Raw genomic sequence first — 14,738 nt, 5'->3', positions numbered from 1 at the left:
GCGCGTCAAATTTCATGGTGAAACATTGTGTTTTACTTCTGAAAAAATCATGCGCCATTTATTGGATACCGTTTTCTATTTGTCAATTATTGGAAGAAAAAAAATATGCATTACAGAATGTTCGCTGATTTATTTCATTGCGAAGAGTCAATTTAGCCCACCACCGCATGGACTTAGTTCATAAACAACCAGTTCGATGATCGTTTTTGTCAGTGGCACTTTCAATCAATTATAAATTGATGATGAAAAGCAATGTTCAACCTTTCCAAATTAATTGTTTCTGTCGCATGAATAATAAAATTGTTTTCGCATAGTTTCAACGTTATCTAGACATAAAATATTTCAAAACTAGAAAACGTTGTTAGATATACGGTAACAAAAATTAGAGTGATATTGGTTGCACTGTAAGCGAATTGGTTTATTAAAATCTTTAAATAATATCATTGACAATTTGGTCGAGTAGTTTTACGTTGGGTTTCGAGTACCAATAATAGGAAAAGTACTTTACGTAGTATTGTTATTGGGCGTATAATATTGAACGCGTGCGGCTCCCCCGGCTGGGCGTTTCATACACAGTTTTTCTAATACACAGTGAAAACATCTGGAGGACAACTTTAAGACAAGTGTCATTTGTGTCATAGTTGTTGTTTGTTCAACTCAGATTATTGAAGAACTTCTTCAAAACTAGGAAAAAATGAGTTTGTGTTCGAAATGTGGTTGAATTCTTGATGAAAAACAACTTCTCACAAATGCTGTATTTTAAGTTGCTTTCTGTACTGTTTTGATAACATCATAAACACAAGTTACAGATAAACAGCAGCAGTTTATATTCGATAATCCATTAAATACACTTATGCTATGAAATAACATCTCGTGATGAGCGGGGCCTAGTGTGGTTGGTAACGTCTCCGCCAACCACGCTCGACGCCTGGGTTCGAATCCCACCGCCGACATAGGTGTCGATGGTTGTGAGGTGGCGTGATCCACTCACAACCAACCAAACTGGTCTAGATTCAATCCTAGCCGACACCGGGAGTTTTTCTGAGGCGAAAAATCTCTGGGATCACGCCTTCCATCGCATGAGGAAGTAAAGCCGTTGGCGCCGGTCCGTTAATAAACGGGTCGTGAGTTAGGGTCCTGGGTGTGGAGTCGCCTCCCTGCGCGTCGGTGATTGGCCACAACAGTGACGGAACAAGACCGACGGAAAATAAGCGAGAATAAAAAAAAAAAAAAAAACATCTCGAGAACAAGAACATAACAACACAAGTTTTGAATTGCGCTTATTGTATTCTTATATGACTACTGTCATTGTGAATTATTTTCTAACATGTTTTGTGTGTTACTTGGGAGCTATACTTCACTCGGCATTTGTGTGACAGACTAGAATGAAACTAAATTTTCTACACGCATTTTTTTTGTATCGAGTTGAGCGTAGATTTTTGCATTGAAGACGTGGCCGAGCAGTCCCGAGAGAGTGAAACGAAACAAAAAATTATTCATTTAGTTGAAAATTGTAGTTGTCAACTGGCGACAATTGATTTTTTTCGCATGCTGCACATTATACCTTACGTCGCAAATAGTGCGCTGTATAGCGCATCTGATGTGCTATACAGCGCATTACTTCCCACGTAAGGATATTTAAAGTCGCAGCGAAAAGTCGCGCGCAACAAAAGTCGCGATTTCGATTTAGTGCTGCGACGTTTATACTTTGTTGAGTCAGAATATGTACGCAATTCGAAACCAAAAATTCGTATTATCAATATTACATACAAGAATCCGTTTTTTTTTTAATCAAATCTTCACTTTGCATAAGGGCATCAAGAAGTGGAGAGTCAGAAATGAAAGTGAAAGGGTAAGCTGTTTCTTTGTTTTATTTAAAGATTCAATAATTATCACCTTTTCTTCTCTGGAAAGATAAGCGTTGCTGAAAGGAATCGAAGAATACAACAATAGTTCAAACTACAATGGACCTTCTCGTTGACGTACCTAAGCCAGGGTTTGGGTCCACAAATAATGGAAATACTGCCAGAAAATTTTTTGATAACTCGGAGTTAACTTCGAAAATTACAGGAGTAGGCCTTATGCTTATTAAAAGGTCAAGATTGATTAATAGACTACTCTTAAGTTCAGATCCTTTGAATACAAGTTCAAGATCAAGATATGTGGAAAAGGGTCAGCCTTTTTTTGTCTGTAGCTGATGAAATATTTCGTGTAAGATGAACCCATGACAATGATACTAATGGTTCTTTCGATTCATCTGAGTGCTTCGACAGAAATGTTGAAGGGAAAATCGGAATCAAAGCAGGCATCATAGTTTGTCAAAACATGTGACACAGTTTTAAGTGTGCTCTTTTCGGAATCGTTTGGGTTTCGCCGAACTTTTTCTTTCACTCCTGAATAAGCATGGATTCCCACAAATAATATAGGAACCAAGTTTGTATTCTGTGCCTTAGAAATAAAAATAATAATTTAATTTTTTAATTGAATTTTTTTTTTAAAAGGGGTACGATTCTTGGCGCTAGCAGCAGTAACTGCGGTGTCTAATTACCTAGCCGAGAAATTTATATTTTAGGTATTAAACAGAATGGTATTAATGCATCATTGATATCATTCTTGAATTCTTATTAATAAAACGTAGATTATGGATAAAAGATAAGACTAGACAAAATGCCTTCTGCGGACCTGTTCAAGACACAGACAGATAACTCTTCAAGTATGCGGAAAACTTTGGGTAAGTTTTGTTCAACATTTTATTGTATCAGTTCTCCCTACATTCGACCCGCAGGCTTGGTGTATAGACCGTTCCGATAATTATAAATACACTTACGATCAACCGTCATTTCAAATAACGTGCAGTATTCAACCAAACGTTGGCTGCGTGCTGTTGTTTACATCCAAAAGAAACAGATGCTGTCATTTTTTCTAACATTCAATGCGAAATTTTGAAAATGCGTGGCCTTTCTCCCGAGCAAAGAAAGCGAATTGTGCACAAATGGGGTACCGTGAGTGGTCTTTCTATGAGAAAATTAGCCAGAGAAGAAGGTATAACTGTCGGAGCAGTTCAAACCGCATTGCGAGTGCACATTTACTGATGCCCCAAGACGTGGTAGAAAACCCGGGCCTGTTGATCCCACAATGGACAAAAAGCTTAAGTAATACTACAAGCGGCATCCTTCAGTATCAGTACGAGATGTGGCGAGAAAGCTTGGAACCTCGGCGAGTAACGTTATGCGTGCCAAGGGAAGAATGGGTCTGCAGACCCGTCGGAAGCAGAAGCAGCCAAAACGAAATCCAAAACAAGCTGAATCTGTGAAACCGAGAGATTGGAAGCTTTATGACAAACTTCTGATAAATAAAATAGGGTGTGTTATCATGGATGACGAAACCTACATAAAACTGGACTATAAGACTCTGCCAGGACCGCAATTTTATACATCACCGAAGGGAAAGGATGTCCCTAGACCAGTGAAGGCCATTTACACCGAAAAATTCGGCAAGAAGGTAATGGTTTGGCAGGCCATTTGTGAATGTGGGAAAATATCTCGTCCATTCATTACGAATGGCACAATGAATGGTAAAATTTACGTGAAAAAGTGTTTGTAGAAAAGGTTGTTACCCATGGTTAAGCAGCATAACAATCCTCCAATTTTTTGGCCCGATCTTGCTTCCTGTCAATACTCTAAGGATGCACTAGGGTGGTATAAAACAAATAATGTCACATGTGTCCCAAATGAGATGAATCCTCCAAACTGCCCTGAAATTCGCCCTATTGAAACTTTTTGGGCTTTGACCAAGGCAAAGCCCAACTTGAATTGAAACTGGAAAGAAAACACTTATTATCTATATTTCAGAATAAAATGACCCGAAAAATCCTGTATTTTTTGTTTTATTCAAGAAAGAAGATGTATTTATAATTTTCGGAACAGTCTATAGGTTATGGGTAGATGAATTCACAGTTGAAGGATTTTTTCAGTTAAGGTGGAATTGTGTTGAAGCCGTAAATGGCCGACTTCAAGTCACCACGTGGTCGACTTTGAATTTTCAAATGCTTACCACTAGGTACTAGCTAATGCATCACTTGTGAACACATATAATCAGGTTTTTTATGCTGATAAAAACATAAGATAGTGTTTTCATAGATAACGCATTAACTATTCCCGAGTCTTGTGGCGCTGAAAATTCGTAATCGACCACGTGGTGTCCACGCACAGTGGGGCGACTTCAAAAAAGTGTCGATAAATGCGACAAAAACTACGTATTTACATAATTTTGGGGTGCTGAACACGAATCTGGCATCCGGTTTTCATTTTTCCAATTTTTAATGATTTTTTACACTTTTCCCTTACTTTTTTCAGTGAATAGAATTAACCACCAGCAATGCCATTGGGCGTCATCCTCACTGAAAAAGATTCCGTAGGTTTTGGACAACCCCTCAAATAAACTAAATTTTGCCTAAATTTTAATATTTATTAAAATTAAAACAACATAGGTTACACAAACAAAATGCAATCAAAACAATTATCATCTTCCTCTCCCTTTTCTGCATATTTATAATTGTGTTAAGATTCATCATCAACTCTCCCTGATTCAACAATTGTTTCCTTCAATAGAAACATCTCTGGAAGTTTTTTAAAATTATTTCTCACCTTTTCAAAATAAGTGTTAGCTATTGGATCTGCCGAAATAATAAGATAATTGAATTGGTCATGATTAGTCTTTTTTTACGACTTTTCTTGCGAGTGAAATGTTCTCGGACATATTCATTCATTTAGTTACTCTTCTCTTGAGCATCTTCGGTCATTCTTGACTTCAACTTGATTTATTTCTTGGTGGCTTTATAGTGTGTTTTGAGCCCAGATTTTCATCAGTACTTGAATCCCAGACGATATGAAAATTAAATCATGCACTCAAAACAACGTATTCAACATGAAGCGGAAATATTACTTAATAAAAGCAATCTTCGTTTACGCTCAATGTCAGCGTCTTTTGTTGTTAAACTCCAATATTGTAGCTTTGCAAGTAAAACAGACTGGAGCAGAAATTGTATTTGTAAAGGAATTGACGCATTTTTATCAATCATTGTAAGAAGTAATAAGAATGAAACAATGACAACACGTATTATAATAAATTTTTAATGATAAATTTTGTGATTTCTGTCCAAACTTATATTTTACCCTTGATGGATTAATGCCGATAGCGCAAATTTTCAATATCGGAGTACAGTAAAGTCTTTTTTTACACGGTTTTTCGCACGGTACGTAGAATCGTGTAAAAAAGAACTTTACTGTATCATGGTTTGAATTACATTGACTCCTAGCTACTATCGCATTTCTCACTGAAAGTACAAGTTGCGCAGTTTTGCGCTACAGTAGATGGTATGTATTTGAAAGCTAATGTTTTTACCGACATTTTGAATGTAGTCACAACTGTGGCAAACTGCGGCAACAAAACCTTTCAGCTGCTTTTCTACAAAAAAATCACTTTTTTTATTATTTTCTTTAGTGTCAGGCCTACTATTATCAAATTTTACAATATCTAATGAAAGAGATTTGTTTTACACAGTATTCCCAACAACTTCTCCTCTGACACCAAAAAAATCCAAGCTATCATTGAAGCTGTAGCTGTTGAAACGCTCAAAGTTAAGTCCTTTTTTTTTAAATCATGTCAAAAACATCAATATGCCAAGCTTCGAAAAGTCATAAAAAAAATCAGATTTGATGATGTTGCGCCCATATTTTGGATTTAAGCACTTGAATATTATAGCATGAAAGTAAAAATATTATGAATCAGCTCACGAAAAAAAGTTTTAAGGCTGATGGCCAGCGATTCCCCACTGTGCAACGTGGTGGCTTCTACACACTATCACCTTAAAAGAGTTTGGGAAGTGGACGCAGAGAAGTTCCGGGCAGGAGCGGTGTATATTTCATCTAAGTAGACAAAAGTACTGACTAAAATTTTGCCGGAGACTTCATACCAACCATGTTTGTGGTCTTACCTTTTTTTTTCTTTTTCAAGAAAATTTTTGATTAGCTACTTCTGTAAACTGACGATAATTTTTCTTATTTTTATAATTCATACAGCCAGATAATGCATTTAACAAGCTTAACCAATCCTTTGATTATTGAGTGTTACCAATTATATTTTTGCCTTTCTCCTAGTAAGGTATAGCAATCACTTGTTATATCTTCACAATTAAAGTAACTTTTGTACATCTTCAGGCGACGTTTGCGTTAGCTGAACAAATTTAAAAATGGTTATTCAAAAAATTATCTACATACAGGAGTAACTTTTTACCCATTGAAATAAGTCGATGGATGGTTACTACGAGAGAAATGTTCCGCGCCCGGTGTTCTTCAAATGATCGTTTATTTTCATTGCGCGCTTCCAGTGCTTCTTTCGAAAATGAACCCATTGGGAGCTCCAGTGATTTCATGACATCGGCACCATAGGTCAATGCGAAATGTACAGATGATGGCATCTTTTTTCACAAAGAATAGCTGTCTATAGTTCGTATACAGAAAAGCGCTCGGTGTCGACTCTAAAATCACATCCCAGAGCATTCAGAATTACATAACACCGATGCAGAAGTTCTTTGTTGAGTTCAGCAATATCGGCAACTGTAGCATGATTTTCGCATGTTACCATCTTTTGTAGTTACGCTACCTGGTTTAACTATATCGACAAACCTTTTTGGAGCAGCTTTTTCCGGTATTTGTAGTGTTCTTCATGCGCACTCTATTTTTTCAGTTTCAGTTTATAAACAATTTGTAGCGTTAGCTCTGGAAACCAGATTCGTGCATGAAGAACTGATATTCTTATTAAAACAGTAGAAACGTTTATAAGGCGCTAAATCACTTTGTCAACCGCCAACAAGGATGGAGTTGCACCACATAACATAACAAGTCGCCATCAAGAATGCGTCCATCAGAATAGTGCAAGTCGTTACATCAATCATTGTCATACTGAGATGATTGTGCACTCGCAACTTATTTCCATGTTCTATTTGCGTCATAGGTGACATTGTAAATTGATCTGTTCTATAATTAAATTTTGCTTCATACATTGTAGACGATTCGATAATGCAAAATTAAATGAAGAAAATAGTAATTGGTCCAAATGAAGAAGATACAGGATTGGTCCAAATGACACCCGACTGACCAGTTTCATTGATGGTTCACAACTGGATTGGCACTAAAGCTGTCAACAGTACCGAACTATCGTCTGAAAACTCACAGGAAACCCCACAACTGCCAATTCCAACGAACAGTATAGTGTTTGTATATGATTTTATTACTGCAAATAAATCTACTATTTTGCGCAGACAAAAAACATTTATCGTTTGAGAAAAAAAATAACAGAAAAGGGATCAAACAAAACAAATCCTATGCTTGAATTCGCTTAAGCTAGAGCAAAAATCATTTCAAGCTTTTCTAACTGAGACATCAAACGTGACAGCGAACTGTCTCAACCGATAAGCCAGTTGTTAAAACATGCGGGCAGCAGAAGCGAACTGTTCTCAAAGCTAGTTTGTAACGATACAGAACAGAACAAGTATTAATTTGCAAACCTGTGCTGCTGCAAGCCGTTGTTGTTGATAGAAAGTGTTCACGAGTACAATTGATAGTTTCCAAAAAAAACTATAATGGAACAAATCTTCGGATATGTTTTAAAAATTCGTTTTTACCTGGTCTCAGTTTGATGTTGAACTGGTTTTTGGGTTTTCAAGAGACTATAATGGAACAAATCTTCGGATATGTTTTAGAAACTTATTTTTATTTTGTAGCCCGAAGTCTGCTACTCTCCCAAGCGTCAGAACATACGATTTTTATTTGCACTATTCTATTTAACTGACGCTCTTTACTTTACGAACTAATTTCATTTTTGTCGTATGACTTATATATTAAGTTTAGTAAAGTCGTAATACACAGTGTGCGTGAAGAGCTCACTCTCTCAGTTACAGAAATAAAACTCCCACCGGGCAGTGTGTGCAGTTCATCGTTGGCGTGCTGAGATACGGGAACACAATAGTAGAGGGTGATTCGACTTTGGTTTAGAACTAGTTATACCTTTCCCAGTAGTTTAATTGGCTAAAACACCTTGCCGGAGATTGCGGGTTCGAGTCCCGTCTGGACGAGGGATAATTTTTTCTAAGCCTAAAAGTCACACCTTCTATTCCCGTTCATTTTCGCATCCTCGCAAATTGCACACATTGACGCCCTTTATTTGTGGCACAAAAGAAAGAAATGTGCCGAACATGAAAGATGGCTCACACTTAACGCACGCACTAACCGTACACAAGAGTTATGTTCTTAATTTGTGGCAAAAAATAAATTTGTGTAATTCACAAAAGATGGCTCACTATGAGCACGCGCTAACGTTTTTAATTTGTGACACGAATGAAATGTGCCGAACAGAGACGAGACTTAACGCAATCACTGTACCACACCAACTGATGGATAGCTATTGCTAGAGATGCCAGCTGTGTTTGTGGAAAATGTCTGCAACTGCTCGAACAATTTGATTGAATTTGAAAAAAATCTATCCGTGATACGAAAAAATCTATCCGTGATACGAAAAAAATAGAGTAAAACTAGTTTGAAATTTCGTCGCAATAGCTTGAATAGCTTGCTCAGTAGGTCGATTATGATGACTATAAAATGGTCGTAATGCGCGAAAAACATTTTTCACAGAGGACGAATTTTGGTAATAAAAATTCGATTATTTGTAAGCGTTGTTCAGGCGTGAGTCTGTTTATGGTGAAATGGCAAACCAAACTGAGTACATTAGACTTTGACAGCTGTCAGAATTCCCGCGTGATCTGTCAAATCTGAACACACGAAAAACCAAATAGCAAAAAAACCACTCTTTTTTTAGTAAAAAATGAGTTTGTATCACAAATGGTGCCTTCAACACTTAGAACTTTATAATTTTAATTGCTAAGATTTGTTTGCTTTCGCAAAACCTGCTTGTCAAAAAAATTAACTTACAACTAACCTTATTGCTAACTTATTGGCTATAAAGAGAGCTTATCGTAGCGATTGAGGATTGCAACGATTTTTGTCGAAAATTGGTAATAATTTTATTTGACATAGCTGTCTAATGTTCAGTCTTAAGTCTATGTTATTCTAATGTAATATGTGAGTTTATGTAATTCGAGCTCTTTACTGCAGGACCGCTCTCGGGGAACCAGCAGGCGTTGAAAAAAGTGACAAGCAGTGTTGAGACGGTTTACCCATCGATCTCTAAGTGATTATATTGAAGTGTTCGGAATTGGAACCAAAGCCGAGCCCTGAATTTTCGTTATTTTAAAAACTAAACATATTCGGATCCATACAAATAAATAGCACTTAATTGCAACAACAACAAAATAACCAACATGTCAAACCTTTAAGATTGACGAGAAGATTCATTTTTCGTTGATTTTTAACTGCAAGAAGTCCAATCATAGCTTAATTGTTCGAAATTTGATGCAGTACGGTATGTACACACTAGAAATCGTTAAAGTTAGAGCAAGAATCGGCTTTAGCTTTTCGAACAGGGACATCAACCATAACGGCAAAGCAATCCAATTTACGAACCAGTTGTTAAAACATGCGGGCAGCATAAGCATGCTTATGTCACAAGCGGTGGCTTCGGCTGTTGTGTCTGCTAGACAAAACCATGTCTGATAACAATACGGAACAAAATAAGTATTGTTTCGTGGACTGTGCTGTTTATCGATTCGAACTTGTAAAAATAGTTTTTACCGACTCTGCTAATAAACGATGTTTACGAATGAAGTTAAAATTTCTCAAGAAACTATAATGTAACAAATCTTCGGATATGTTTTAGAAATTCGTTTCTTCGAAAAGCTCTCTTCTAATAGATCGACAGAAAAAAAAAACAAACTAAAAAGAAGGAATAAAAATATTAAATGTTACTTCAAATTAATATTTATTTACTATTACTACACAGAGTATCGAGTGTCTTCGGCAGTGGTTTTCTGCAGCAGTCTCATGCATAAACCTTCTGACGAAAACCACTGCCAGACTTTCAATACCCTATGTAAGTGATAATATAATATTTCGCCTTGAGCTCATAACCAAAAGACTCCGTTTTTCATTTTGCCAACTTAACGTTTTGAAGTGATTTTCACAATTTCACAGAAATTCTTCCTCTGCTCTCGTCATTAATTTCTGAAGGTTTCACCCCACAAATGGTCGGTGTTAAGTCAGACCGGACCAAGTGACATTTTGATCATTTCGAGAAAAACGAGTTTGAAGTTTGTTGGTCTGGGAATTTTAAAGTTTTCGATATTTTTGCGCAGTTTTGATGTTATAAGTTGGAGTAACTCTCTAACTGTATCATGCAATGTGACAATTGAGAAAAAGGAGTGCCGTGAGCTCAAAAAGGACAGGTTTGTAACTGATTAAATGTACTTGGTTCACTCTAATTGAATCAAAGAAGAATCATTAATGACTTGGTCCATTATGACTGAACAATTGAACAAATTTCAACAAATCAATGGTAGAAGCGGAATGTTTTAATGGAACAAAAATATGGTTGATTCACTCAATTACGTTATTCGTAATCATCTACTTTCTCTGCAACTTTGGCCTAATTTGCCGTAGAATTGATAATGGACTGGATGGTTTCCTCGTGTTTTGGTTCTGGAATTTCTGTTACGTTTGGAAGTAGTGCTTTAAGGACAGCTTCATGAAAAGTTGGCACAGGTTCTCCATTATTGATTAAAAAATAATATTGAATAGATATTGACAACATGTTTTTCACACTTAAATGTCAATTGAGTCAGCTTCTTCTTGTATTATTATGAAAGGTCTTCTCCAAACAATCGCTTGTGTTGCCTTTAGCTTCGTAATTTCATTACGGGCATAAATCTAATTAGCTTGCATAAAACAGTAACAAACATACACTTACTACCTATTTCAACCTCCTGAGGATATAATTCATTGGTAAAATCATCAAGTTTCAAGTCAGTATTACTGCTGTAACTTGAACTTCTTTCTGAAATTGTGGAATGTTGTGTCACTCACTCAAATGATTAACGTTTCTCATTTACGTGTTCAATCAGAGTGGACCATGTACATTTTCCTCATTTACTGGTAAAGTATACTTTTTTGACTAACGGGCAATGAAGCATTTCGATAAGTTGCCTGATAGTGTTAAAATTCATTTATGTTGACTTCAAACCGATGCTGTAGATTCCGATAATTTCAACTTTTTTCTGCTTAACACATGGTTCACTTTGTCTGCACACTATAAGGCTGATATCAGGTCATGTTAGTGACAGCAATAACCGGTCCAAAACACACTCAAAACTACGGCAGTGCGTGAAAATTTATAGATTCCGATGGGGGGTGAGTGAAAGAGTTCTCTGATACAAAGAAATCCGGAAAAACGCTTGAAAATTTTTCCGTTCGTTCGCTTTTATCAATAGCTGACCGAAGGCAGTCTCCATGAAAATAAACACTTGGTCCATTCTGACTGAACACTGTAATCGCTTTTCATTGGTCAAGCAGACAAAAATCATGCTGTTATTTCTGCTGTTTTAGAGATAAATAAAATCTGATTGTTGTGTGATGTAGCTTAAGAAAATCTTTATCCAATACTATCGTTAACTCGTTTTTTCCAATTTTGCGACTTGGTCCGGTCTGACTTAACACCGACCAAATGTGACAACGTTGAGACGAAGTTGATGTTACCGAGTTACAATCCTTTCCGACAACCACCGTCATAAACATTTTGTACTTAACGAACAAGGAGTGATCGAAACATCGTATCTCCGCTAGCTGCAAGACTGCTATCTGGCAATTCAAACTTAAGACATAGCTGGTACTGCAAATCAACGCAATGAATTGTTTCTGTTACAAGATCTTTTTTTTTTTTAATTCACTAGCGGCAACCTAAACCTATGCTCAACAATTATGCACAAGAAATAAGCGCCTACTTGGTTCATCGTGTTTTGATTTTTCATATTTCTAATACATAAAAATAACTATAATACTCATTAGCCAAATATTATTTAACCCTGCACTGTTCATTGAAATTGAAAACTTTTTCTATATAATACAGTGTATACAACAGTTAAAATTGTTGATACAATTTCATTACTTCAAACAAACTTGTCGTTTTGGCACAGACTAAAAAAGAGTTTGTGAAATAATATCACAGAAAAATATCGCACAGAACAGCCTTACTTAAACTCGTTAAAACTAGAACAAAATGTTGACCCTTTTTTCTAACAAGGACATCAAATGGGACTGTCAATAGGTATTGCTCCGCGAATTACTCTGCAGCCAAACTTCAGATGTGTTAAAGTTAGTAGAACAGTTATTTCGAAACGTTATTAATCAACTGAAAATGGAACAAATCTTCGGATATGTTTTAGAGATTCCTTTTTGGAATAGTTCTTAAGTAGCGTTTGTTTATATAACTGAAATGGAACAAATCTTCGGATATGTTTTAGAATTTCGTTCTTTGAAAAGTTTGTATCGTTTGTTCGGTTGTAACTAAAAACCAAGGTTTCACGACAACTTCAAATAATTATCAACGAATAAAAGGGGTAAAACCTTCTTCTGTTAAACGTTTAAAACACGAAAAGCAAGAACAAACAACACATCTCCTTCCTGTTAACCAGAATGGTCTTGTCAATTAGAGCAGAAAGCGGGTGGTGGAATATTTTACAAAGTATATATCAAATCGGACGTGTGCGGGAATTCGAAAAATATCCCCCGTCCGCTAGCAGCTGCTAATGTAAACATTTCCATTCCGAATTCATATGAACAGCCGAGAGGAATAATTTCTGACCGTATAGCAACGCAAGAGAGACTGTTTAAACTAATCCCCCCGCCTTGGTATTCAGATGAGCCGAGCAAAGGAAAATTCTCACCCTGTCCAATTCACCCCTCCCTCTCTGCCTATAAGGGATCTAGCAATATGTTTTATGAGCCACCTTTTGCCAGTTTTATTCCGTTGGCGAAATCCTTATTATCATAACAACTCCAACAATGGGCCTGCTGAGCCTGCCTTGATGTGTTTTTTCTCATACCCTCGCTTCGCGACTACGACGACGGCCCACAGCCGCACACACACACAAATCGTTTCGGCAGCGAAAAGTAGCCTAAAATTATGCAACCCCATACCCAAACAGCCGGCTCGCACCTCTCCACTAGCGCGCATCCCTACACATGTGAAGTGGTAGAGACATTTGGGATAGAAACATAAAATTATGCTGGATAACTTTAAAATGATGTTTTTATTATTTTTAAAATTTTGCATTGGATAATGCTGGCTTTTTGTGGCCGAGATATAGGGTGGAGAGAGGCGGATTGAGTAAAGTTTTCGGTGCTGACACTGGCGACGCGGCAGTGAGGATTGCATAATGGGGAACTTATCATCAGCTCCACAGCACAGCAGTTGAAGGTGAAGTAGGCTGTGTGTCGACCGGTGCTAGACGAGGGACGGCGCAAAGGCGAAGAAGTTTAGTCATATTCAAACTTTGATATTTCATCAGCCAGTGCACCCAGAAGGCAGGGAACCATCACGAATGTTGATGTGTGTCGGCTTTTATTGAAGGGAAAGCGTGTGCACTTGTAGCGTTGGTGGTGGAAAAAGCTCATGTTCAAGTTAAAAAGTTTACCTTTTGATCATTCCAGCCGGTTACGGTCCGGGTTCAGCTGCAATTAGGGAAATTGTGCAGCCAGATACGGAGGTTTGCGTGTGTATGTGTGTATGTATGTCGGTAATGCGGAAACGAGCAAGTTTGTTCCGTAGTATAAATTTTATTCAAATTTTTACACAAACAGCTGCGTGGCTCAACTAATGATGGTAATTTCTTCGGGTCGTCTTTGCGACCCGGATTAAGGCAAAGCGACTCGTTTGGAGGTGAACTCCAAGTTTGTCAATGCGACACCACGTTGTGTCAAGTTGGAACAACTGTTGGTGGTGCAGCGTCGGACGTAACTTTTTTTTCGCGAGAGATGTAACTTCTGTTACACGCCAGGGAAATAGTACGAGGGTGGTATCCAAGACACGACCGCATGTTTGACGTAGGACTACGATAGTTTTATATATCATTTAGAGAATTCAGACTTTGTTCGATTTGACCACGTTTCACTTTCGACACGGTTCGACTTTGGCACACATTAGCCAAAAACGATCGGTTATGTTTAATCATAATTTATAATTTTCTTATTTTGCTTTCAACCAATTTAAACTCATCAACCACCATAAGAATGCCATTTTGTTCATTATGTTGCCGCAACCGAAACCAAAATAGACATGATCAAAGCAGTATTTAATACCGTGCTATACCTCTAATTACTCGGAAGGGTCATATCAAGTGTCTAGGTCGTTGAAGGCTTCATGCGGACCTGTCCCCGGTGCGTTCCGGATACTTTCAGATTATTGAGCTTAAATCCATCAAGCGACACCTCTAACAACTTACAATCCTAAAACTAGTTCATTGATGGCCACATATTGTTGAGGTCATATGCCACCAGAAAGCCATAAAAAGAAAAGCGTTTACTTTTAACATGGTCCGATTTTGACAACTGAAAAAATTCTGATTATTTATTTAAGGACATCTATTTGAGAAGAAGAAAAAACTATTTTTAACATTGATGAATACCTTTCATCCTAATGCTTGTATTTATATGTTTAGTAATAGTTTCTTGCAGATGCTGATGTAATATTTTTTTAATTGAAAAATACGAATATGAATGTTTAAATCCTAACGT

Source organism: Wyeomyia smithii, chromosome 2, assembly GCF_029784165.1.
Source record: "Wyeomyia smithii strain HCP4-BCI-WySm-NY-G18 chromosome 2, ASM2978416v1, whole genome shotgun sequence".
NCBI classification, from domain to species: Eukaryota; Metazoa; Arthropoda; class Insecta; order Diptera; family Culicidae; genus Wyeomyia; species Wyeomyia smithii.
Note: the sequence above shows the minus strand (reverse complement) of the source record.